This window comes from Crocuta crocuta, unplaced genomic scaffold (genome assembly GCF_008692635.1).
Source record: "Crocuta crocuta isolate KB4526 unplaced genomic scaffold, BGI_CrCroc_1.0 scaffold55, whole genome shotgun sequence".
NCBI lineage: Eukaryota > Metazoa > Chordata > Mammalia > Carnivora > Hyaenidae > Crocuta > Crocuta crocuta.
This window is the reverse complement of record NW_027530512.1, coordinates 442,435-469,741: the sequence shown is the minus strand read 5'-3', so window position 1 is coordinate 469,741 and position 27,307 is coordinate 442,435. Positions and strand designations below refer to the sequence as shown.

The window sequence follows — 27,307 nt, the reverse complement described above, 5'->3', positions numbered from 1 at the left end:
CCACACAGCCAACCAGGGGCAGAGCCAGAGCTAAAACCCAGGTCCCTGCCTTCTTGTTCAGCCTGTGACTTTCACATTTAAAGATGCCCTGGAGAACTTGGGAAACTGGCAAAGGTCTAGCCAAGGGGAGGAAATAGTTTGAATTCTAGTAGAGGATTGTATTTCTGAGTTGCCTTTGGCCAGTTCACCGATTTCCATGTGGCCGAAAACTCAGGACGTGTGGAATCTTCACATCCTTGCCATCTGACTGTTGGTGTTATCATATCTTCCATTTCATAGGGTGCTGGTTTCTCAGCCCCGAAAAGAGACGAATTCCTGGTTTCAGCACATGCTGAAAGTTTTAGGTAGAAATGTGTAGCAGAGCCGACAGAACATGTAGCCAGTGATACAATTTGAAGGAATAAAGGCTGAGCTTGGTGTAAGACTCTTACTGCTTGTTAATAGCAATTCAATCAGTGCAGACGTATGCAGAGTCACATGGCAAATGGTCTGGATTACAGGAGGCATGTTTTATGGTTGGCACATTATTTTCCTGGGAGGGCTTTTTAAAATTTGTTGAAGAGGGTTTGTATTTGTATTTGTTGAAGAGGGTTTGAAAGTGCCTAGCTACTTGAATGGACACTTTCCCCCGCCTCTCTGGCAGTGACTTCAGAAAACCTTAGTGCAGACCTGGGGCTTCACTGGCCCAGACGACCTGAAGGTATGGGCTGTAGAAGACTGGATGCATCATTACTATCCGTCTTGACTTCTCTTTGGCTTTGAGGATCACGTACCCGCTTGTGATGGTATGCTGTTACAAATTCTCTCCATCAAGGCAGAGCCTAGTAAAAGACAGGACCCACAGCCTGGGCCCCATCTACTGCTGATTCCTAGTTTCTTCCTTTTCTTTCCTTAGAGCTACACCTACCTTGAGAATGAAATGCATCTCCCGGTCATCGCGGGGTGGTGACAGAGGTCTGAGCCATGGCCCTCCGGTGAGCTGTTGGCTTCCTTGCGCATCGCGAGGGCAGCGTAGCACAGCGCTTTGGGGCCAAAGAGACCTGGATTAAGTCTAAGGCCCGGTGCTTTCTTGCCATGTATTCTTGGGCAGATTAAGCTCTGAGCTTCAGCTCCCTCTTCTGTATATTGAAGATTTCATCTACCTCATTGGATCATTGTGGACCTTAAATGAAATAAAGGCAAGCTGCTCAATAAATAATAACTATTCATAAAAATAATGACTGTAACAGGAAAACGTGAGAGATTCATATAAGGACCCAAATGGTTTTGTTTCCCTTAGTTTTCCTCCTTGGAATTAAAGCTACAAAGCCCATCAATATGTGGAAGATTTCAAATCTGTGGTTCTATTACCCTTTGTTTAAAATGAAACTAGATTGGGGGCGCCTGGGTGGCTTAGTCAGTTAAGCGTCCGACTTTCGCTTGGGTCATGATCTCGCGGTTCGTGGGTTCGAGCCCCGCGTCAGGCTCTGTGCTGACTGCCAGCTCAGAGCCTGGAGCCTGTTTCAGTCTGTGACTCTCTCTCTCTCTGACCCTCCCCTGCTCACGCTGTCTCTCTCTCTCTCCTAGAAATAAATAAAACATTAAAAAAAAAAAATATAAAATGAAACTAGATTGTGTGTGTGTGTGTGTGTGTGTGTGTGTGTGTATGTGTGTGAAATAAAATTCATATCCTTTCCCAACCAGACACAGGTCAGGAGGACTCTCTCAAGTGAAGGAAGGATGCTGTTTGGTGTGATCTTTCTCCATTTGCTGTGTGACCATTTCTTCTCCCCCAGGCAACTAGATACACCTACTTCCTGAAATCTTCCTTCATTTTCTCTTTCTCTGGATGGGAGGTTGTTTTCCTGAGTTTAGCATCTGAAGGAAGCTTGAGTGAGCCTGATCACCTTTCCTTTTCTCTGTAAAACTATGGGAGGCAGAGTTGCTATTAGGAGAGAGCTGGAAGGCCATGCCTGTGTGCCCTCCTACCTTCTGGGCTCCGGGGTCAGGCTGGTGACTGCTCAGTATGTTCCCAGATTGGGTCCCCAAGCCACTGTCCCCAGGAGCCAGAAGAATGGGGCCTGATTTCTCTGGAGCTCCTCCTCCTCTATTCCTGAGCCAGCCTTTTCCCTTGGCCTGGGTTGGAAAGCAAAGGCCGGCAGGGCCTGTGGATGGGCCCACACCCGGTCCTCCAGGCTGCTTTTAGAACAGCATTTCAGAAAGGAAGACTCCTGGCTGGTCGCATGGCTTCCTAGGGTGGATTAGGCCATCGATGTACACGTTGTCCCCCTTCTAAATAGTTGATTATCTTTTTTAAATTTTATTTTAGAGAAAGAGAGAGAGAGAGTAAGCGCGTGAGTGGGCGAGAGGGGCGCAGGGGGAGAGAGAAGGAATCCCAAGCAGGCTCCACACTCAGTGTGGGATGTAGGGCTGGATCCCATAACCCTGGGATCATGATCTGAGCTGAAATCAAGAGTCAGATGCTCAGCCGACTGAGCCGCCCAGATGCGCCTCCCTTCTAAGCAGTTTAAACTGATAATTGATATATTTGGACTATGGACATTTAAAGTGATTGCCAGTATAGTTGGATCAATATCTACCATATTTGTTTAGTTTTCTATTCCTTGTTCATCTTTTTGGTTCCTATTTCTGTCTTCCATTCTTTTTCTACCTTTGTGCTTGTAATTGAGTATTTTATGTGATTCTATTTTCACTCATTTTTCACCTGCTCAATTATACTTCTTTAAAACTTTTTTAGTCGTTGCCTTAGTACATTGGAGTCCAGGAGCTTCCAAAGAGTTGGATTGCTAGTTGGATTGCTCCATTAACCATGTTTGCCTCTTCTGTAACTGGGGGCTTTGGATGTGAGCACAGCCCTAGGGAGGGACGTTGTGATTCATCCTCTCATTCATTTATTCATTGATGAGTTGGCCTTTGGTAGGGCTGTAGGAGGCAAGACGGAAATTGTTTTGCATCTGATCTAGAAAAACCACTAAGTTAAAAGACAAAACATTGTGATTCCTATCAGGGAGGGGTGTCTTTAGGACCAATGTGACAAATGTCCGAGACGCTTTTGCTGGATGGAAGAATTGTGCAAGTACTCATTGCAAAAGGCTTTGTCCTAATTCTTTGTTTTTCACATGCACAACAAGTTGTTCAGTGGTCAGTGGTACCACCCCGCTGGGAAGCTGGGGCTTGTCAGCTGGCAAAGTTGCGTGATGTGTCCGGAGTGAGAAATTCAGTGCATTCTGTGGCGGTTCTTTGCCCAGTCACCATCCTGAGAAGCCCATTATAGTAAACATCTGTTGTAATATCTATTCTCTCTTTTCCGGTAATAAAATCTCTACTTTCTTTAGGAGGAAAAACCCCTCCCTCACTCTCAGTCCCCATGACTTAGGTGGACTGATCCTACTTTCCAGTCACAGGGTGGGTGTGTGACCTGGGCTTTGTCAATCAGTGTGTGCATTCACCCAGGTCAGGGATGCTCCTGTGACCCACACTGGACCAATGAATTCAGGCGTGGGACCCTGTGGTGCAACTACTAGGGAGAAGACGCTCTGGGGTTGGGACACTGTGAGGAGGAAGGGCCATGGTGGTTGCAGGTCCCTCAGTCACTATGAATGAAAAGCTTGCCTGAGAATAAGTCAACATAGAGCAAAACAAAGGTAAGCGAGGAAGGAGACTGGTTTCTGATAGTATATTGTGAGCATCTGGATGTAGCCACACTGAAGTTCCTTTGTATCTTCCATTATACGGGCCAGTAACTTCCTGTGATAGAGTCAATATGGCCACAGTTTCTTTGTGACTTCTTTCATCAAGGGGTGGAGTCTGTTTCCTCATCCCTTGAACTTGGGCTGGCCTGTGACTTGGTTTGCCTCATGGAAATTGGTGGGAGCAACACTGTGTGAGTTCTGGACACTGGGCCCCAAGGAGTCTTGAAGCTAATGCCTTTGGACCTCTGTCCCAAGGCCACCATGTAAGAAAGCCAGTCTACTAGGGGACAAGGGTGCATGTATAGGAGAACTGAAGCACCAGTCACGAGTGCCAATTACCTAACATGCCCTTGAGACCATTTTGGACCTTCCAGCCTAATTGACCTTCCCACTGAATGTAGCTGCATGAGGGAGCCCAGGTAAAGCCAGCAGAGGAAATTCTCAGTCTGTCCACAGCATCAGAAATTGTTATTTTAAGCCACTAAATTTTGGAGTGGGTTGTTACACATCAATGAATAGCTAATACACTCCTCTTTTGGCTTAAGTCAGTCTGATTTTATTTTATGTCATTTGCAACAGAGACTGCCTTGCAGCCGTTCTGACTTGTACACTTATGCAATACACTGAACCTTACCAGAAGTGTACCTTTTTCAGAACTTCTTCCTACCTGTGCCACGGGGCCAGCCGCCTCCATCTACATCTTCACTTGCCAGATGTGCACACGTGAGCTCACTCGGTGGAGTCCATTTCTTCCTCATGTTTGTATAATGTATCTGAAATGTAGTGCCACTGTGCCCAAAGAGGTGGCTTTCTCCAGCAGCTGCAAGTGTAGGGAGACCATTCATCAACTTGTCTTTACTGGTCACTTATGTGACTTGACGCTTGACATTCCTCCACCTCACTGGAGGAAGTTCTCTCCATTGAAGTTGTAGTTCCTTTTTATAGACTCTCACACATGACTTCTGGGGTTTCTGGTCTGTCCTTGAAATGCCTAGAAGATGTGAAGCATCAGTGATTTGAGAGTAAGGAACGTATTAGAGACAGTGAAATAGCACAGTCCCTACAATTGGACATATGTAGGTTCCAAGTCTGGCTCTGATACCTGTTAGCTGAGGGCCTTGTGCAATCGCTTAATCATCTGAATTTGGCTAACTTATAGCTACAATGGGAGATAATAATCCTACTTTATAGGTTTCTGGTGCCCATTCTGTGAGGGAAGGCGTGGGGAGCGCCTGGCAGGCAGTGTTGGCAGCCCACATTTAGCAGCGGCCTTCAACATTGTTTCTCTTCTTGAAGGCAGAGTGTCACAGAACATACTTTTTCCCCTCTCCCTTTAGTTCATTGTTAACACTAGAAGGAATCTTGCATTGTTTGGTTTGGAATCAAGATTATAATGGGCTGTCTTTAATAAAGAGAATTTTTCTGATAGCATATCTGTTTATTGCTTTTAAAATATGATGCATATAATCATGATGATCAGAACGGTAATGATATAGGGGCACCTAGGTGGCTCAGTCGGTTGAGTGTCTGACTTCAGCTCAGGTCATGATTTCATGGTTCAGGAGTTTGAGCTCCAAATTGGCTCACTGCTGTCAGTACAGAGCCTGCTTCAGATCCTCTGTCCCCCTCTCTCTCTCTGCCCCTCCCCTGCTCTTGCTCTCTCTCTCAAAAAAATAAATAAACATTAAAAAAAAGATGGTGATAACAAACTGAAGGCTAATGGGGGTGGGGAATAGGGGAAGAAGGGGGATGGACATGGAGGAGGGCACTTGCGGGGATGAGCCCTGGGTATTACATGGAAACCAACTTGACAATAAACCATTTAAAATAAAAAAAAAGAAAAAAGATGGTGATGATATAAGCAACTTATAGCATCATGTGATAATATATGTAATAAAAACATGCCAATGATGAGAAGGGGTGCTATGGCAACATATAGAAAAGAATGGCTAAAATTCTTCCAGGAGCAGCGTCGAAGAAGTCCCCCTTGATCTAGGTATTTAACACTGAGTCGGAGTTCCCATAGCAGGGATTGGAGTGGAATTTCCAGGCAAAAGCATGGAGGTATGAGAGAGTGGTATGTTCTAGAGATTGCAGGTAGTTCAGTATGCTGTGATGTGGGGTGATTGTGAAGGAATGGAAGGAGGGAGGCTGGACAGAGAGGTGGCAGCCAATCTTGAGAGACAACACCCTATATGCTAAGGAGTTGAACTTGGTACTGTAGATAGTAGGCCATTGTTGGGGGACCTTAAGCAGGGGAGTGACATAAAAGTCCAGGCAGTGAAGAGTTTATAGAGGTGCAAGACTAGAAGTGTGGGGCCAGTTATGAACTAATTACAAAAGCCCATCCAGGCGCGATGAGGATCTGAGTTAAGGTTGTCATGACTCTGGGAGGGTGGATGGACTAAAGAGGCCAGCAGTGCTAGGAGTTGGTGGCCAATTGGATGTGCTGTGGTCGAGGGTGAAAGGGAGAAATCAAGGATGCCTATTTGTTTTCTTACTTAGATTTCAGAACTTAGGTGGTGCCACAAACCACATGGGGGCACAGGAAAAGAAGCAGACTTGGTGCGGGACAAGGAAGGACTGTTTTGGACTTACTGAATTTGAGGCATCTTGAGAAACCCTGGTGAAACTATCAGAACAGCTTCTAGATGAGCTTTAGACTGAGCAGCTACCAATGTGTAGAAGAGAGTTAAAGCCATGGGTGTGAATAAAGTTGTCCAGGGAAAATGTGTGATCACGTTCTGGATGATGCTACCACTAAGCTGGGCAAAGAAGAAAAGCCATGGGAGAGAACAGTGGCAGACCACATTTTCCAAAGATGACTGTAACAATATTCTCTATCCTACAGACTTTTTTTTTTTTTTTTTTTACTGTGTGCCAGTGCCATTCCCCCTAGAGAAGGGAGGGTCTATGTCCCTTTCCGTGATCTGGGCACCCTTGTGACTCCAGTAGAGGTGATGTTGGGTGACTTTCAAGATTAGGTAATAAAAGAAAATGTAGTTTCCACTAGTACCCTTAGAACATTCTGCTTTGGAGCCCTGAAAACCTGAGGTTGCCATGTTTTGGAGAACTCAGGCGATGGGGAGAAGCTATGTGTGGATGTTTCGGCTAACAGCTCTAGCTGAAGTCCCCACCGACATCCAGCGTCAAGTGCCAGATGTGTGGATGAGGACCCCACCAGATTTTCCCTGGCCCCAGCTGTACATTCACCCAAAACTCTTGAGTCCTTCATGAAGCACAGAAAAGCCATGCCCACTGTGCCCTTTCCAAAATCCTGACCAACAGAATCTGTGAACATGACAAAATTATTGCTTTAAGTTGCTACATTTTAGGATGTTATGGCCTGGGTTTGTGTCTCCCACTAAATTCATAGGTTGAAATCCTAATCTCTAATGTGATGATATTAGGAGAAGGGGCCTTTGGGAAGTGATTAGGTGATGAAGGCAGAGCCCACATGAATGGGATCAGTGTCCTTATAACTGAGACCCTGGTGAACTCTCTCTCCCCTTCTACCATGTAAGGATACTGTGAGAAGACGGTTGTCTATGAACCAGGAAGCAGGCTCTCACTGGACACCGAATCTGCTAGCACCTTCCTCTTGGACTTGAAGTTCTCCAGAACTGTGAGAAATAGATGTTTGCTGTTTAAGACAGCAGTCTGGCATTTTTGTGGTGATAACCCAAACTGACAATTGCATGGGACAATATACTACGTGGTAATAGATAGACAGATAACCAGGACAAGGACAGCAAGGACAAGTCAAAGGAGTTGGAAGCTACTGGAGAGAGAAAGAGAAGCCTTAGAAGAGGTCCAGATGGCTAACACATAGGAGGTGTCCAGTGGGTTTGGCCACCAAGAAACCACTGGCCGCTCCAGCAGGAGTACTTTCAGTGCGTCACGAAGGCCCAAGTCAGAAGGCCATGGAGGAGAAATGTGAAAACGGAGCTCAGGCCACTTTTTCAACAATCTTGCCCATGAAGCCTGAGACAGGAAGGATAAGAGTTAGATGGAGATGCGGGGTCAAAGAATTTTCTTTGAAGATAGCAGGTAGATCTTTTTTTGGGAGATCAGTAGGATAGCTCCTTACTGAGCGGAGTGAGAGGTGAGAGATGCAGAAATGGCGGAAGGTTTTGAAGGAGACAGGGGAGGTTGGATGAGAACCACCACCCTTATGAAGAAATGGTCTTGAACAACCTTTGGTGAAGAGGGAAGGAGGTTGAATGGGTGGTGGTGGAGATAGTTTCTGAGGCTGGGAGTCATAATTGCTTTTACTTTGGTGGCTGCCATGAGGTACTTGGTGGAATAGACATTGGCTTAGAATTCGGGGATTGACAGCCACAGGAAGCAGTACTATTCCATTTCATGTCTTACCATTGAGGAATTGTATTATTGTTTTGATAGCAAAACTTAGGCAACTTCGCTGTCTATAAAAGGTAAAATCTATCACAAGAAATCTTACATATCTTTTTTGCTTCTACTATGATTAAGAAATTATTTCTATTATATCCTTAACTGGTGACCTATTTTCTTAAGTACATAAGTGATTGATTACTGAATGTAATTTTACCTTTCTAAAATGTCTACTCATTGGTCCTAGATCTCCCTTCAGAGCTACACAAAACAGTAGGCATCCAGGGTTACCTGGGTGGCTCAGTTGGTTAAGCGTTCAACTTCAGCTCAGATCATGATCTCACAACTTGTGAGTTCGAGCCCTGTGTGGGCTTTGTTCTGACAGCTCAGAGCCTAGAGCCTGCTTTGGATTCTGACTCCTCTCTCTGCCCCTCCTCTGCTTGTACTCTGTCTCTCTCTCTCTCTCTTTCAAAAATCAACATTAAAGTATTTTTTTTTTAAAGAAAGTAGGTGAGTAAGTTTTAGCACAGATCTATGGCACAGTCTATAAAAATGGCCTTGTGTTTGTGACACAGATAAGTTCCCAATGGATTTAGTATGGGGAAAAAAAGGACTTTAAAACAGTATTTGTTGTATTATAGAGTCCCATTTTGTAAATGTAAATATGCGTAAAGGAACGAGTACATATTAAAAAGTTAAGTGTTTCTTTTCCTCAGGGTGGGGGAATTATGGAGACTTAAAAAAAATTTTTTTTGCAGTGTTTCTCAATTCCCATGGTGTAACTATTCCCATGGTGGCTGATTTCTTTTTTTTTTTTTAAGTAAATTTATTTATTTAAATTCAAGTTAATTAACATAGAGTGTAGTATTGGTTTCAGGAGTAGACCCTGGTGATTCATCACTTCCATATAACACCCAGTGCTCATCCCAACAAGTGCCCTCTTTAATGCCCATCACCCCATTAGGCCATTCTGCCACCCTCCTCCCCTCCAACAACCCTCAATTTGTTCTCTGTATTTAAGAGTCTCTTATGGTTTGCCTCCCTATCTGTTTTTATTTTATTTTTACTTCTCTTCCCCTATGTTCATCTGTTGTGTTTCTNTAATTTGATATTTGTCTTTCTCTGACTGACTTATTTCCTTGGCATGATACGCTCTAGTTCCATCCACATTGTTGCAAATGGTGAGATTTCATGCTTTTGATTGCCAAATAATACTCCAGTGTGTGTGTGTGTGTGTGTGTGTGTGTATGTGTGTGTACACACCACATCTTCTTTATCCATTCATCGGTTGATGGACATCTGAGCTCTTTCCATAATTTGGCTGTTGTCGATAGCATTGCTATAAACCTTGGGGTGTGCATGCCCCTTTGAATCAGCATTTCTGGATATTTTGGATAAATAACCTAGTAGTGCAATTGCTGGTCATAGGGTAGTTCTCTTTTTAATTTTTCTGGAGCCTCCACACTGTTTTCCAGAGTGGCTGCACCAATTTGCATTCCCACCAACAGTGCAAAAGGGTTCCCCTTTCTCCACATCCTTGCCAACATCTGTTGTTTCCAGAATTGTTAATTTTAGTCACTCTGACAGATGAGAGGTGGTATCTCATTGTGGTTTTGATTTGTATTTCCCTGATTATGAGTGATGTTGAGCATCTTTTCTGTGTCTGTTGGCCATCTGGATGTCTTCTTTGGAAAAGTGTCTATTCATGTCTTTTGCCCATTTCTTCAATAGATTATTTGTTTTTTGGGTGTTGAGTTTGGGAAGTTCCTTATGGATTTTGGATACTAAGCCTTTATCGGATGTCTTTTGGAATTATTTGACCCATTCCATTGGTTACCCTTTAGTTTTGTTGATTGTTTCCTTTGCTGTGCAGAAGCTTTTTATCTTGATGAGGTCCCAATAGTTCATTTTGCTTTTGTTTCCCTTGCCCCCAGAGACATATCTAGTAAGAAGTTGCTGTGGCCAAGGTCAAAGAGGTTACTGCCTGTTTTCTCCTCTAGGATTTTGATGGTTTCCTGTCTCACATTTAGGCCTTTTATGCATTTTGAATTTATTTTTGTATATGGTTTAAGAAAGTAGTGGGATTAATGAGGAGACTTTCCACTTTCTTTGTTTAAAAGGAGTATGCATTTCTTGTGTGTGTAAATACAATTAGTAAGAATGAAGCAACCACTGAATCTGTCTGTTCATTTCAAATGGGAAAGCTGGCCAATAGCATTGTTCAGTTATCTATAGCAAGAAGGTAAGTCCTAGCTGTTAACTTCCCTGACATTTCACCCCCTTGAATGAGGCCACACCGCACCTTCCTGATGGCGCTGGTCAGAGGGTGGTGGGAACATGACAGACTCCTACCACAGGACAGTCTGCATTTAAACCGAGAAAAGGAAAGAACACAACCACACCCCTGAGAATCTGCTTCCAGCACAGTGTGGGCCTGAGCCTCAGCATCTATTCTCTTCTCTTTCTCATCTGGCCTCTGTCCCCTTTCTTTGAAAAATATGCATATGTTGGACACTTCTCTAATTTCGACAGTGCCTTGGGTCCTTGGGTGCCCTGCTAGCCTTGTGGTGTCCTTAGATAGTCTTCTCTTAGTGTTGGAAGTGAGGCAGGAGCCATTCTGGTCTGTTGTGGTTACCTGCTCAGATACAATTAGGAGTTGGGGCAGCTGAGCTGAAACAGCACAGGGAAGTTGTTTTTCTAGTTCTTTCTCTTTCCTTACCCTCCTACTGTTAATCTTAACTATTGGTATGGTGTGTGTATTTATTTATTTATTTATTTTGAGGGGGGAGAATTTTATTTGGGAGAATTATTTCTAGCCTGTTTCTTTGAAATATTCCTTTCCTCGTCCTCTCTGCCCTCCGCATTTTATACTCCTGTCGGCTAAAGCCCTCTATGGTAATGGATTGGTTTGCTCACTGTCCATTTATCTTTTTGCCCACTAGACTGTGGGCTCCTTGAGGGCAGGAACCCCATATTACCAGCTGCATCAAAAGAACTCAGCAGACAGAAACTTATCTGCAATATCTATATTCCCAGCACCCACCCCTGCATCAAGTGCTGAATAATCATCTTTTGGTAATGGCACCAGCCAGCATTTCATCATAAATATGTGAGTTTCCTGTGTCTCGGAATCATAGTATGCATTTACTCTATGTGGTATGTAAGTTTACTTTAACTAGTATATGAAATATTGCCTGACAGTCTGAATGTGTAATAAACTATATCTGATAGCAGAGATTGGCGAATGTTCCTCCCTGCCTGTGGTAAGCGTCTCTAAGCAAATGCATATCCTCTGACAGACTTCACTTTGACTTTATGGACTGATACATCAAATTCTGACATACGGAGTTCCCACTGCAGTATCTGGGCAGTGGAAAGTTTGGCTGTGGAGGGAGACAGCTTCTAGTTCAGGGTGTAGCACTGGGAAAACATGATTTCTGGCCAGGGTTTATGTAAAAGCTTTTCAAAATTGTGACTGTATCTTTAATGAATGTTCAGTCTCTTATTTTTGTGAGGAGCTATTTTCCATTGGAAAACAATCTTGGGTTTTAAGTTCTGCTGTGTAAAAAGTTTCCAGAAAATGTCAGGGCATTTTCCAAGAGCACCCTAGGAGGTGGGAGCAGTTAAAACACTTTAAAAAAAAATCTGCATTCTGATGGACGTTGGCCATTTAATTTGTTTTTCATTGATTCTTGGGCCAAGAAGAATTCCAGCTGGGTGTGAATAAGGATAGTGTGAGTGAGAGAGCAATGGATTCTTGGTCTCACTCCATGGGGAGGGAGCCACTGGGTTACTAGTCCAAGTGACACAATTGGAGACCAGATTTCTTTTCTTCACTCACAAATCAGTCACTTCTTTGAACCAGGTTTCCTAACTCGGAGCAGATGGCTTCTTCTTGCCGTCTGATCATTTTGCCTCTGCTCTGGTTTTAGCTGTGTTTTGGGGGCCGATGTAGGGTAACTCCAGATAGAGTAAATTACCTCTGGGAAAGAGGGGCTTAAATGGGATGGGTGTGCTGTAGGAGTAAGTCCCATTCAGGTGTTTTATAGGGAGTCTCATTTATTTCAGTTAACAGTCCTACAAAGGGACCAGTGATTACCCCCACTTATAAAGGAACAAACTGAGAATTTAAGAAAAGTGCTCGGGGCCCCTAGGAAGAGACTGGATTTGTATCCAAGTCTGTCTAGTTACCAAGTCCTGTGCTTTCCAGTCCGCGATGGTGCATTAATAGCACGTTACAGTAGGGTTCAGGTTACCCAGCACAGGTGAGTGGAAAGACTCACTCTCAGAAACCTTTCTGAAGGTTTTTACTATGTTTCAAGCATCTAGGGTGGAGCTTATGATGGCCAAGTGGGAGGCTTGAAGCTGGCAAAGCTACTCTGGCACCTTCTGCCCACAAGACAGGCTCTGTTTATTCATGCCAGCTAACGTGGAGGGTGCCTTAAATGATTTATGTTTGAAGGATTTTTTTTTTTTTTTGGTCAACAAAAATAGTCCTATTGCAGTACACCTTGGATTCTCAGGTTTTTAATAAACCAGGCAGAGTAGTTGCATAAGGTCAAGAGAGACAGAGCGTGTTTATCCCTGGGAGGTGTCAAGTCAAACGCGCCCCCGCTCAGAATCCTCCCTGAGCCGATGGATTTTCTGTGGCCCGACTCTCAGAGATTCACCCTGGACATTCATGGCTTTAGGGCACGGTGTCCTCTGGGAGGTCATCAGGGATGACAGATAGGAAGCCTGAAACTGGGGACTTCGGTGGGTAGGGGGTCTAGGGCCGAGGCTGGTCTGAACTATAGGGTGAGGACAGACACGTGGAGCTGTCTCCAGACTCTGTGTTGTCCTGGGCGGGTCCTCAAGCACCAGGAGCCGGGCAGCTGCAAAGGCCCATGGCAGGGAGTCACCACAGAACTTGTTGCTCATGTTTATGCAGTGGCCTCTGCGGAGCTGCATACAGTTTGGCTATTGTTTTGCACTTCAGGGGTGCCAGGTAGTGGCTGGTGTTAAAACGTGTTCAGGATTTGGATGGAGAATCTTCTCTGCCTGCTGCCATATTGGAGTCTAGAGGGATGTCCAGACAGTGTCTGGGCCTAGGGGGTGGGGGTAGCCTAGATGGGGGTGGCAGACACTGAGACTGGGGCCCAGGAGGGGACGTTCTAGGAAAGCCATGTGGCCCAGGTCTGGTTTCCTTTTTTTTTTTTTTAAATATTTTTTTATTTATTTCTAGGAGAGAGAGAGAGTGAGCAGGGGAGGGTCAGAGAGAGAGGGAGATACAGACTCTGAAATAGGCTCCAGGCTCCGAGCTGGCAGTCAGCACAGAGCCCAACGCGGGGCTCGAACCCACGAACTACGAGATCATGACCTAAGCAAAAGTCGGACGCTTAACCGACTAAGCCCCCTAGGCGGCCCCCAGGACTGGTTTCCTTAAGGGCACTCATTTAGACTTTTTTTTTAAAATGTATTTTTCAGGGTGCCTGGGTGGCTCAGTCGGTTAAGTGACTGACTTCAGCTCAGGTCATGATCTCACAGTTTGTGGGTTCGAGCCCCGCGTTGGGCTCTGTGCTGATGGCCCAGAGCCTGGAGTCTGCTTTGGATTCTGTGTCTCCCTCTCTCTCTGACCCTCCCCCATTCATGCTCTGTTTCTCTCTGGTTAAATAACAAATAAACATGAAAAAATTAAATAAAATATATTTTTCAGTTTATGTAAACGAAGTGCTTACTCTTTCTGGCGTACAGTTCTATAAGATGTGCCAAATGCATGGAGTTGTAGTCACCATGGTGAAGACACAGAACAGTTCTCTCACCCCCACTTGAGTGGGGGAGGGGCAGAGAGAGAGAGAGAGAAAATCCCAAGCAGGTTCCTCAACTGTCAGCAACGAACCCGATGCGAGGCTCTAACCCACGAACCATGAGATCATGACTGATCCCTGCTGAGATCAAGAGTCATGGATCCTGGACACTCAACCCAATGAGCCGTGTAGGTGCCCCGTGTTGCTCCTTGTAACGGACCCGCCCCCTTAACTCCTGGTTAACCGGTGGTCTTTTTTCTGTCCCTGTAGTTTTGCCTTTTCCAGAACATCGTGAAGACAGAATCACGTGGTCTTTTGAGTGTGGCTTCTTTCATGTGCTCTAGTCCATCAGAGGTTCATCCGTGTCACTGCACGTATCAGTTGTTTATCCCTGTCTGTTGCCGAGTATGGATCATGGTTTGTTTATCCATTCACCAGCTGAAGGACATTGGGTTGTTTTCAGTTTTCAGACATTGTGAATAAAGCTGCTAGAAACCTCCATGTACGCGTTTTTGCGTAAACATGACTTTTCATTTCTAGGAGTGGGATTGCTGGGTCATGAGTAAGTGAACACCTCACTTTATGAGAAATTGCCAAATTCTTCTCCAGAGTGGCTGTGCCATTTTGTATCCCCTTCACCAGTGTGTGAGGTTCTAGCTTCTCTACATCCTCGCCAGCACTGGCTATCCTGTGTCTGTATGTATTTATATTTATTTTTAGCCTAGGTATGTGGCATCTCGTGGTTTTAACTTGCCTTGCCTAATGTTTTGAACACTGTTTCCAAATGAAGTTACGTGTACAGTCGCAGTTTTCAGGATTGAAAGAAGTAAACAGCACAAGGTATTAAATTGTATTTTTGTGAAGTGGGTATACTTAAAATATAGCACAATTTTGGTAACCTTGTTTTGAGTCTTCTCTATCCTTGTACACCCTGAGCCTGCAGCATTTGGAAACGGTGTCTGGCTACAATTACAGGTACTCCGCTGTTGTCGAGGCTTTATTATGTCTGGGGTTATTCTCTCATGTGAAGGAATTTTAGATGCGTGGTGGTTTTAAAAGCACGAGGGACCCGACCCAGGTCCTTCTGTCCTTCTGTGCCATCATCCTTCGATCGCGGCTTCCTTTCCCAGGGTCACAGATGCCTTTCAGAGCTCTGGCTACCCCAGTGCCTTCCAGGCAGGAGAGAGGGAATGGGGAGCGGAGAACGGCCTTTCAGCTTTTCCTCACAGCCGGGTGAACATGCACTTATTTCTTCATCTTCCTGGTCGTATCCCTGTTCAGGCTCTGGTGGATCTGTATCCTCCCGACGTGGGAACGACTTTTGGTCTAGGAGAAATATCCAGACTTTCACCTGGGACCTGTTTACTTTCAGTTAAAACACAACTTGAACAAGTCCTTTACTTTTGCTCATTTGGAAATTGGAGGCCTCGACTTGGAAGCATGAGAAAATTGGAGGAGGGACGGCCAGTGGCTTGCCTGTGGAGATGCTGACGCAGACGGTTTGCCAGAAGGAAGAGGCAGAAAAAACCAGCTCAGGGAATAGCCTCAGGCCCGCTCGCGCAGGGGCGGCAGCTGTGTGTGCCTTCAAGCCTCCCGCAGCTGGATTAGTAGGCTTGCTGGGTAACAAAATCACTTCTGTATCTCTTTCCTTTCGATGAGACTGTCTCTCCCTCCCCCCAGCCCCAGGGCAGGAACATGGGGATTGTGCATGTGTATCCAGCGTTTCATGTACCTATACGGGAAAATGATGTACTTTTTGCCAGCTTTCTAGGAAGACCAAATAAAATGAAATAAGATTGGATGCTTTGCAGAACGTAGAGTTAGGGCTGCCAGATAAAACAGAGGACACTTATTCACTCTGAATTTCAGATAAACAATGTTTTTCACTTGATCATTTTTAGTATGAGTATGTCCCTAAAGGACATGGGATATGTCTGTTTTTTTGTTTTGTTTTGTTTTGTTTTGTTTTTGAGAGAGAGAGCGAGCTCACCAGCAGAGGAGGAGCAGAAAGAGAGAAGGAGAGAGTGAGAATCTCAAGCAGCCTCCGCACCCTCAGCGTGGAGCCCGAGGTGGGGCTCACACCCGCAAACCACAAGATCGTGACTTGGGTTGAAAGCAAGAGTTGGATGCTTAACTTACTGAGCTGCCCAGGCGCCCCGGGATAGACTTATATTAAAAATATACTCATTGCTTATCGGAAATTCATCTTAACTAGGCATTCTTCATTTTTATTTGTTAAATCTTGTAACCCTACTTGGAGCACATGGGTGTCTGAAGGCCCGGATTACCTTCCTGCCTGATGGAGCTGGAGGGGTAGAATAGATTTTAATGAAACACGCCCAGTCTTGGCACAATGGTAGAAAATTTGTTGACCTAATTTTGCCCTGAGTGTGGGACTGCGGATGCCCTTCTGGAACAGAGAAAAATCAGTCTCCCTTTTCACAGCTGCTAGTAAGCTAATTGGATACAGCGGCCGTTAGGAAGCCCTGGCTCAGGTTGAAGAGACATAGGGAGACATGGGGCTTGTTATCTCTTTGGCTCATCCCTTGCCCGATTAGAGAATTTTTCTGAGTTGCGTGTGCTTTCTTTGAATATCTGTTTTTGCATTTGGGCCTAGAACTGGAACAGGAAAGCTCAGTTCACTGCGGAGTCATGAATAAGACCCTCTTGGTGTGAGCACAATAGGCCAGTGTTGACATACTTGGGGCTTTCTCTAAACCAGTGTTTCTCCAAGTGTGGCCCCGGGCCAGCAGCAGCAGTGCCACCTAGACGTTGTTAGAAATGCACATTGGGGCCCCACCCCAGACCTACCGAATCAGAAACTCTCAGTGTCTGGCCCAGCAATCTGTTCTCAACAAGCCCTGGAGGTGTCTGGTGCATGGTAAGGGTGCAGAACCCTGGCTGTAAATCAGGGGTAGGCAAACCTTTTTTTCTTTTCTTTCTTTTTTTTTTTTTGGAAAGGACCAGGTAGCAAATGTTCTAGGCTTGAGGGCCATAGGGTCTCTACTACTCAACTCGCCACGGTGGAGCAGAAGGAGCTACAGACAAGGTGCGCACGGATGGCTGTGTCTGGGTTAGGAAGCAAGGACAGCTTCAGATGGCAGAAACAGGGAGCTGGGCCGGACGTGTCCCTCCTGAGTAGCTTCCTGCCCCCTGCCAAGACTAAGGCACCGTCAGAGTAGTCAGACTTGCTTGTCACTCGTCTCTGCTATTCACTGAGAGATGTGAAGTGCTCTTAAACAGCCAACCAGAAGTGCGATGTACCAGAAGGAGAAGACCACGCAAAACAGAGCCTCGCGGGGAGTGGTGATGTCGCTGCTGTCATTAGGGGAGGCTCCCTCTCCCGGCGACGAGGGTGTCCCTGTCTACCTGTAAGCCCTCCCCTGTGTCCAGCTGTAACGCTCATTAGTGAGACCATTCTGCTGTTCTTACCGGCAGTTCGCTCCTGCGTGTCCCTGGCAGTCCTGCTCTGTTTCTCTCACCCACCCACTGGCCCTTTGCTCTAGAGGACCGGTCTACACATTCTCCCCTCAACCCCCCGCACGTCTTCCTCCCTCCTTGTGCTCGGCTGATGGCCTCCATCCTCTTCCGTAGAGAAACCATCGGCGAGAGAGGAGAGCTTCTGCGGGCTGCCACCATCCCTGTATCTCTGAACCGACCCATTTCTGGCCTCAGTCCTGTCCTCTCCCTGCAGATGAACGGCCACCACGCAAGGCAGACTCTTCACTTTTGCGCTAAATCTCATCTCCTCGCACCTCCTTGAGGACATTACTTCAGCAACTGCCTCCCTGCATTCTGTATCACTTTTCACTCCCCATCGGTTCCTTGGTGTCAAAACTGCTATAATTTCTCCCGTGTATGCTTCTTGCTACCACCCCGTTGCTCTCCTGCCTTCGACAGCAGAACTCTCAGAAAAGGTTGCCTATGCCTGCCTGCCATCTCACGGTGGCTTCCAAAGTCCCCTGTGATTCCCCCCTCTGCTCCCTCTCGGATCTGACCTCCCGAGGCTGCCTCTTTGGTCCACCTGCCCTGACTTCCGTGCTGTTCCCTGAGCGCTCCGGGTCCATTCTCTCCTTGCGGCCTTACACCTGCCTTCCCTCTGTATGGAATGTTCTCTCACCAGAACACTGACTAGCTCATTCATTCACTTCCTTCAGACATCTGCTCAAATGTCCCCTTCTGAGAGACCCTTCCCTGACTGAGGTCCCTGTGTAAGAACTGCCGTCCCCCAGCCTCCTTGTGCCTTTACTTTCTGTCTGCTTTACTTTTCTCCCTGGCACCACCACCTGCTGGATGATACGTTTTCCTGTTTATGACTAGCTGTGTCCTTCCGCTGGAATGGAGGCTCCACGGCAGCCGGCACCCCAGTGCCTAGAACAAGGTCTGAGCTCCAGAGCAGACAGAAGTGTGCAACGAATGCACGCTCACTTCTCAGACTAACTTAAACGTCATTGTAACAGGGCAGTGGCTTTCAAACTTCCATTATTTATTTATTTAAAGATGGAATTTTAATTTCTCAGTGGATTTTCTGTTTCTTTTCTGCCCAGTTTGGTTGAGATAAAATTGACACACAAGCACTGTGGAAGTTTAAGGCATACAGCATGATGGGTTGAGCTCCATATATTGTGAGACGATCAGCACAGTAAAGGTTTAGTTAACATCTAACACCTCATATGGATACAGAAAATGTTTTTTTTTTCCTTTGTGGTGAGAAATTTGGGGATCTCTTCCTTTAGCTCTGGTTGTCATGTTTATGTCATGTCCCCAGGACTTACTTGTTTTGTAATGGGAAGCTTGTACTTTTTGGCCACCTTCATCCAATTCCCTCCAGGTTTAATTTTTTTTTTCAAAATTAAAAAAAATCACAATAATGCTTTTTCCAGACACATTTATTTTTATTTTTAAATATGATTTATTGTCCAATTGGTTTCCATATAACACCCAGTGCTCATCCCAACAAACGCCCTCCTCCATGCCCATCACCCATTTTCCCCTCTCCTCCACCCCCTCAGTTTGTTCTCAGTATTTAAGAGTCTCTTATGGTTTGCCTTCCTCCCTCTCCCCAACTATTTTTTTCCCTTTCCCCTCCCTTATGGTCCTCTGTTAAGTTTCTCCTAATTCACCTATATGTGCAAACATAAGGCATCTGTCCTTCTCTGCCTGACTTATTTCGCTCAGCATAACACCCTCAGGTTCCATCCATGTTGCTACAAATGGCCAGATTTCATTCTTTCTCATTGCCATGTAGTATTCCATTGTGTAGGTGAACCACATCTTCTTGATCCATTCTTTCCAGACACATTTAGAAGGAACCTTAGTTTGTAGGACAGATATCAACGATGTCAGAATTCATCTAATGGTAATCTTGTTCAGTAGTGTTTTTTGTGTTGAGAAAGTCCTGATTTATACTGCCACAGCAGGATACTCTTGAGTTAAACTGACCCAGAAGTTTTAAAAGAAGGATAGTCAGATATTTTTACTTCAAAGTGGAATTGTTAGCAGCACTTAACAACTGGTTGTTTCTTATTGCATATGTGTGGGAGCACACACGACCATCAGGGAAGAAGGGTCCAGGTTTATAAGGTCTCAAACTGTTAATAGTGGGCTGTTACTATGATGTAATAAGTTACACGTTCATGGGCTCTTAAACAATTGATGCATGATAACAATAGTGGCTGAGTGGGTGCCTGAGCATTTGAATGTGGCTTACATGTGCTGCTGTAGGGAACACTATTTGATTCTAGAATTTTACATGAACAGACATGTGCAGCCTGAGTTTTAAAAAGCAAAACAAAATACATAAAGCTGCAGCTTCTTTATTAATCAACGAATGGCATATTTAGAAAACATTTAAATAGACACGTGGAGATGGCCTGGGAGAAGTTTTGTTCCTGAGTGTTGTGTGAAAACCCTGGCAGCACGTGACAGTGTGTTCAGGGCAACTCCTTGGCAGACTTCAGCGTGTTAACATTCGGACTTATAATGCATCAGTTCGCCATTGGCTTTAGGGGCGCCTGGGTGGCTCAGTCACTTAAGCGTCCAACTCATGATCTCACGGTTATGAGATCGAGCCCCGCCTCTGGCTCTGCTATGCTGACAGCATGGAGCCTGCTTGGTGGGAGTCTCTCTCTTCCTCTCTCTCTGCCCCTCCCCCACTTGCACATGCTCTCTCTCAAAAGAATAAACATTAAAAAGAGTTTTTAAAACAAATTCTTCTAACTTATTCTCATTATAAGCTTTTTTTTTTTTAATAGCAAATATTGTTTTTTGGTTTCTATATGAAGAAAATCTATGGAGCAGGATGCTGGAGGCCAGTGAACTCGTGTGTCTTTTCCAAAGAGTTGTTAGGAATGATTCCAAAGACAACTTCTAAGCACACAAGAGCCACTTAGTTAATGAATGTTAGATGTTGACTGAACACAGAAGTCAGAAGGGGAGCAAATATGCAGTGTCTTCTTTAAAAAATAAAACCTTGCCTCACACCCCTTTCTGCCTATATGATGTGATTTTGCCCATGAACTCCAGGGTCAGATGGGCTGGATTCCATTCCTGGCGTCATCACTAACCAGGTAGTGACCCTGGCCAAGGAACAGAACTTTCCTGTGCCTCAATTTCTTCTTCTCTAAAATCTATTAAAAAAGAGGTATTTTTCACAGGACTGTTTTGAGGGTTAAATGAATTAACATATTAAAACACCTAGAATAATGCCTGGCAACAAGAAAAAATGTTTGTCATCATTATCATTATTATTATTATAAGAGATGATGGTTTTCATAGCTGCCCATCTGGCAGAGACCACAGGATACTGAGCTTAGAACCCAGATTCTCTGTCCTTTTCGAACTTGTAGATTTTGAGGGGATTCTCAGGACATCAGACACACCCAAGCAAATGATACGAGGGCAAGGCACGTCCTCCTTCTGGTAATGTGGACAAGCAATGGCACCGTGGGAGCCTCTGATTCCTGCTTCTTTGGAGATTAAGGTGTATATTTTCTTTGCTGTTGCTTCTGGGGGCCCACATACCTGGGATGGGGTGGAGAAGTGCTGATTTAGGGTTATTTTTTGTAGCAGGGGATAGAATCTTCTTTCCCACAGGGCTGGTTTCCCGTTGGGAAACCCCATTGTTGCCTCTTACCGCCAGGTCAGGCCTATGGGAAGAACAGGACTAAGCAGCCGTCTCCCATTCTGGGACAGAGAGGGTGTTTCGAAACCTGGATGTTTCCTATGGAGGGGAAGAATAGCGCCACTTCCTGGTGCCGCCCTCCCCATCCCTTTCTCCGGTTTGGACTCTGCTGCCCTAGCATTATGTCATTGTGTCTCCCTTGTCCGGCTTATGTCCTACCCAGGAGGCAAGTCCCTTCCCACACAGACCCCAAATCTTTGCCTTCTGTACTTTATTTTTTCCTAATGTTATTTATTTATTTATTTATTTATTTATTTGAGAGAGAGGGAGGGAGGGAGGGAGAGGAAGGGAGGACGTGCGAAAGCATGGGAGGGGCAGAGAGAGAGGGAGAGAGAGAATCCCAAGCAGGCTCTGCACCATCAGCACAGAGCCCAGTGTGGGGCTCCATCCCAAGAACCGTGAGATGATGGCCTGAGCTGAAATCAAGAGTTGGACACTTAACTGACTGAGCCACCCAGGAGCCTCAGCTTTCTGTAGTTTAAGAAGTAATGATTTTAATTTTTACCACAGGAACTATAAGTACCACTATTTACTGAGACCTAGAAGGCGCCAGGCACATGCAATATCCTGATATCCCTGTGCTTATTTACATTTCCCGGACGTGTGGAGCAAACAGATGTGAATTTGACCTGAGCCCAACTGTGAACGTCCACAGTTGCAGCTTTGACCATGATTGCAGCTCTCATCCACTTACCTCATTGTTGTCACAGCTGCACTGGGGTCAGCTACACCTGAGGCCTGCAGGGAACCCTACTTCATTCATGCTCCCGACCTCGACAAAGTCAGTGGAAACCTGGCAGAAGGAGGTTTTTCAAAAAGTGTGTTTGTATTATACAGTTATTCAATATAAGCTTGGAGAAGTATTATCCAGTATAGAAGTAGTATAACCATCTGTACGATATCATCCTGTTAAGATAACCACCGCTTGTGTGTGTACATGTGCGTGCATGTGCATGCACACACACACACACACACACACACACACACACCACGTTTTATCTTTACATTCACGGTAGCTGCCTGCCACATCCAGAGTCTCCTGGGAAGTATGGGTGGACTCCATTCTTTTTCCTTTGTGTCTGCCAAGGCTGTTGACATGGACTGGATTTGGTCTAAGGGATCCCATCAGAGCGAAGCCTAGAGCCTTCAGTGGGGACTGGAACTGCAGGCTCCACAGGACAGAGTGCGTCCCTGTGCACTGGGAAAGCCCCTGGGCCCTTATATTCTGTCACGGGAAGCTCTTTCTGAGATTGGTTTTTCCAGGGCTTTGCTATGATTGACTCTTTGCGAATGAATGAACCCCAACATGCTGATTCTGGATACGAGTAGTGCGGTTGCTGGCTCTGTGCTTGCCACCCACCTGGCTGTCGGTTTTATGGATGTGCAGATTAGACAGGTGCAGATGAGCCATGGGAGCCCTCCCTGGGAGCAGGCAGAACATGAGCATCGTTGCTGATGAAGGGCTGTTGCCGGGGCTGGGACTCAGGGTCCTGATTCCCGTGCTGAGATCACAACAGCCTCCCGCCACACGCCCATGGTGCGTGCCACCCCGAATGCCATTGCTCTGTCCTCCCAGCTCAGTTCCACTATTCATCCGGCTCTGAACCAGACACAGCCAGGTGAGGATATGACGATGGGAGCAAAATGGTCACAGCCAGTGCCCTCGTAGACCCTCCATCTGTGGGGAGGAGCAGTCAATCACACAGCTACCATACAGCTTCAGCGTGGCCACTGCTTGCCCTGCCACCGGTGACCTGCTCGGAAGGTCAGAGGGGCAGTGAGGGCTTCCTTGAGGATGTGATGCTCCAGGTGGGGTGCGGAGGAGCAGGAGGAGGACTTGCTTGGGTGGAGGGAAGGGGGGCGCCCTAAGCAGGGATGGACAGGGATAGGCCTGGTAGCTGGAGGTGAGGGGTTGAAATTCTTCCCATCCTTTTTTTTTTTTTTTTAAGTTTGCTTATTTATTTTGAGAGAGAAAGAGAGCATGAGCAGGGGAGGGGAAGAGAGAGAGAAGGAGAGAGAGAATCCCAAGCAGGCTCCCCACTGTCAGCATGGAGCCTGATGTGGGGCTTGAACTCATGAGGCATGAAATCATGACCTGAGCCAAAGTCAAAAGCCAGATGTATAACTGACTGAATCACCCAGGTGCTCCAAAATTCTCCCCATCCTTTTTAAAAAATCTTTTAACATTTATTCATTTTTGAGAGACAGAGGCAGAGCTCAAGCTAGGGTGGGGCAGAGAGAGAGGGAGACACAGAATCTGAAGCAGGCTCTAGGCTCGGAGCTGTCAGCACAGAGCCCGACACTGGGCTTGAACCCATGAACCATGAGATCATGATCTGAGCCAAAGTCAGATGCCTAACTAACTGAGCCACTCAGGCGCCCTGAAATTTTCCCGTTCTTTAAACCAATTCACAGTCAGCATTTATGTGGGGAGCCCTGCTGTGTGCTCCTGAGCCCTGGGTTTCTTACGGTGTTTGATACACCCAGGCTCCTGTGAGGGACTAAATTCCTTGGGGGTGAGAGCCCACACTTGGTTGCCCAGAAGGACCACGAACTGCAGGGCTGGCAGGATGCCTCCTGAGCTCTGCCTCCCGCCTGAGTCACGGCCTGGGGAGGCCAAGGAAGGGGCGAGCTTGTCTGAGCAGCCCCAGCCCCGCAGACTTTTCTGCCTTGGCCATTCCATCACGGGCAAGATCTCATAGGCTGGTGGGGAGAAGTGGCTGGCCCGACCGGCCCTCGTGCCGTGCAGAGTAGGCATGACCCGTCCCAGGGCAGGCTGTTAGGACATGAGGCTCACAGCCCACGCCGGTTTTCATTTCCACTTACTCACTGCAAAATTTAGAGTGATGAGTCCTCCTCTGTTCTGGGCCAAGTTTCCCAGTAGAGTGGGAGACATCGGTTCATCAGCCAACATTTATCACTCACCCTGATGTGTCAGGCACCGGAGACCCTGGACCACGGGCCTAAGGCCTCAGAGGTAAGCAGGTTCTGTCCCCTGTCCTTGGGGGCTCCCAGCCCGTGACAGTGGCAGCCCTCTTCATCTCTCTCAACTAGTCTGTGAGGAGGGTGAATGAAATCTCCTATCACGTAGGGCTTTGTATTCAGGGGGGAGGTGCCTGGCAAACCCCGGGCAGATCTTAGTAGCTTCCTGTGTGCAATGAGAGAGCATTCCCAGGGGCTGGGCTGGGGGCCTAACTTCTGATCTCACTTCTTTGTCCAGCTGGACGATGATCCAGTGCTTCTCTCGTGTTTCTTTCCTTTTATAAAATGGCTCCAAGGGTCTGGAAGCCCGTAGCGCTTTGTGGTGACAACCAGAAATAGTGGGCTGGGCACCACGGTGGGGGTGATAGCCATCTCTACCCCAGGACCCCTGAAGTGTTCCGGGGGAATTTGGCTGGCCGTGGTCGTGGGATGCCCACCTGGGCACACAGCTCCTATCTGCCACCCCCTCAGAGGACCCAGCAATCTGTTGCAGAATCAGGCAGTGCCCCTGCTCAGAGCCACTGGGCTTTATGCTCAATTAGCTCGTTGAAGAGGCAGCTCGTTCGTCATGATACAGAGCCAGGCTTTAGAGTGGGATTGTCTGGCTACGTCATCCTGGGCTAGTGATGGAGCCTCTGGAGCTTTCTCGCTGGTATAAGATTGAAGTGTGAATACCATACGTTATGTGGCTAGAAAGACACATGTAATGTCCTTTGCACAGTGGCTGGCATAAAGTTGGCAATCTCAGGAAACTGGTGGATGTTGCTACCTGCTTCTTTTGCTCTTCCCATCGTGCTTTGGGCTGAGAGGTTCTGTGCATCATTATCTGCTCAGGCAGAGTACGTGCTGCTGCTCGCAATGCTGGCATGAGGCCCAGGGTTCTCTGAACCCTTCCTGCCTCAGGAACTGGCTTTCCTGGGGAAAGTCATGCCTCAAGTTGACCTCCTGCTGCTGCCCTTGACAATCGCTGTGGGGTGAAATGTGTTCTCTCCTCCCTTGATGTTTGAAGCATGGTGTGGTCTGCCAGCCAGCATGGTTGGCATCACTAGGGGCTTGCTAGAAATGCAGCACCTGGGCACCTCCCTGCCCCAGACCTACTGCATGAGAATCTGCATGTTAACAGGATCCCAGGTGATTGTTATGCACCTCAAAGTTCGAGAAGCCTGCTCATCTTCCTATCAGCTCATGGGGATAGAGCCCTCACTGTATTTTTGGTGTGGTGGAGCAAGCGTGCAGATGGGCAGAGGAGGGGAGGGGAGTGAGCAGATGAGACAACTGAAAGCCAACAGAACTTAACTGGAACTTTTTTTTTTTTTAATATTTTTATTTATTTCTAGGAGAGAGAGAGAGAGACGGCGTGAGCAGGGGAGGGTCAGAGAGAGAGGGAGACACAGACTCTGAAACAGGCTCCAGGCTCTGAGCTGGCAGTCAGCACAGAGCCCGACGCGGGGCTCAAACCCACGAACCGCGAGATCATGACCTAAGCGAAAGTCGGACGCTTAACCAACTAAGCCACCCAGGCGCCCCATTAACTGGAACTTTCTGCCTTGATTTCGGGTGGCACACTGAACCTTGGTCGCCTGTTGACCCCTCCCCCAGGTGAACTCCTGGGGTCAGGGTCTCTGCTGTCCTCACCATACACCTTCCATGCCAGCTCACTGCCTGACTCACAGTAGGACTCAATAATTGTTTAAGCAAATGCAGCAAAATGATTTCCAGGAAGTGTGAGTTTCCTCTCATTAGTTCTGAAAGCCAGGCACAGGTGGTGATGTGGGGGGCAGTGGATGTGCATGGGGTACTTTGGTGTGGACTGGAAGGAGTCCCCCCTCTTAGTGTGGCATTGCCCCATGCCATGGTCCTGGGCTCTCTGACTTGAGCCATACCCTTTCCCCTAGAGGGGTGTAAATCCATGCCCTGGTGACCCTCGTGTCTACATCTCTAGCCCTTACCTCAAGACTACTATGACAGCGGCCCGTCGGACGTCTTCACTGAAGGACTGTCTTAAGACTGGCAGACAGAGCCCGAGACAGGGTGTGGTACATGAGATTTACTGAGAGCGTGTCCTCAGGGGAAAGTCAGTGAGGGAAGCAGGATAGGTCGGGGAACTGGCTAGCAAGATACGCTCTGCTCCCTGATACATGGATTCTAAGGAAATCAAACTCCTAGAATGCTGATTGCCAGGGGCTGGGGGTGGGCATGGGGAGATGTTGGCTCAAAGGTATAAACTTCCAGTTAGAAGAGGAACATAAATTATGAGGATCTAATGTGCAGCATGGTGAGTATAGTTAATAATAATGTACTGTATACTTGAAAGGTACTGAGAGTAGGCCTTAAATGTTCTCACCATGCAAAAAAAAAAAAAAAAGATAATATGTGAGGTTACCTTGTTAAGTAGCTTGATTGTAGTAATTGTTTCACAGTATATACCTATATCAAAACATCATGCTATACACCTTAAATATATACAGTTTTTTGTTTTTTAATTATATTTCAATAAAGCTGGGGGAAAAACCATGTGGTGCCAGGTTAATGTCTGGCCTCAGCCTGATCTACTGGGTGGGGGTGGGAAAGGCAGGCACATAACCTGCCTGGTGTCTCCTGGCGGAATGGCTGCCTTTCTAAGGCAGGTCTGTACTTCCGGCAAATGGGTGCTGGACACAGCAGCCGGAAACTGGGGTCTGAGCAGGCAGCAGTAGCCGCTACTACTGATGTTTTGTAAACATCTATAACTTAATAAGCCTAAAGTTGTTCCTTCCTTGCAAACTGAGTCCTCCACAGACTTTCTCTTCACAGTAAATGGCACTACCACTCACCCATTTGCTCAGGCCAAAACCTAGAGATCGTTCTTGGTCCATTTCTTTCCCCCTTAACCACCCGCATCTGGAGTATCAGCAAATCCTCTGGAGTCCGCCTCCAGACTAGATCCCACGCGCGCTGGCTTCTTTCTCTCCACGTATACCATCTTCCTTTAAACTGCTACCCCTATCTCTTGGGCCTGGAGAGCATTGGTGACCTCAATATTGATCTCCCTGCTTCTTTTCTTACCCTCTTCAAAAAGCACACCTGGGGGCGCCTGGGTGGCTCCGTCGGTTAAGCGTCCGACTTTGGCTCGGGTCATGATCTTGCAGTTCGTGGGTTTGAGCCCTGCGTTGGGCTCTGTGCCGACAGCTAGTTCAGAGCCTGGAGCCTGTTTCAGATTCTGTATCTCCCTCTCTCTCTGACTGTCCCCTGCTCACACTGTCTCTCTCTCTCTCATAAATAAATAAAAATAAAACATTAAAAAAATTTTTTAAAAAAAGCACACCTGGGGT

The 27,307-nt window shown here is 46.6% G+C and overlaps 1 protein-coding gene and 1 long non-coding RNA gene across 2 annotated transcripts in view; both read left to right on the top strand.

Moving 5' to 3' along the window:
• SMOC1 (SPARC related modular calcium binding 1) overlaps positions 1-27,307 on the top strand; it is a 150,871-nt gene that overhangs the window by 14,667 nt on the left and 108,897 nt on the right. The window lies entirely within an intron of this gene.
• On the top strand, positions 13,876-14,336 carry LOC144233996 (uncharacterized). Its single transcript, XR_013335830.1, has 2 exons — positions 13,876-14,019; positions 14,102-14,336. It is a non-coding gene; the product is annotated as an uncharacterized LOC144233996 (long non-coding RNA).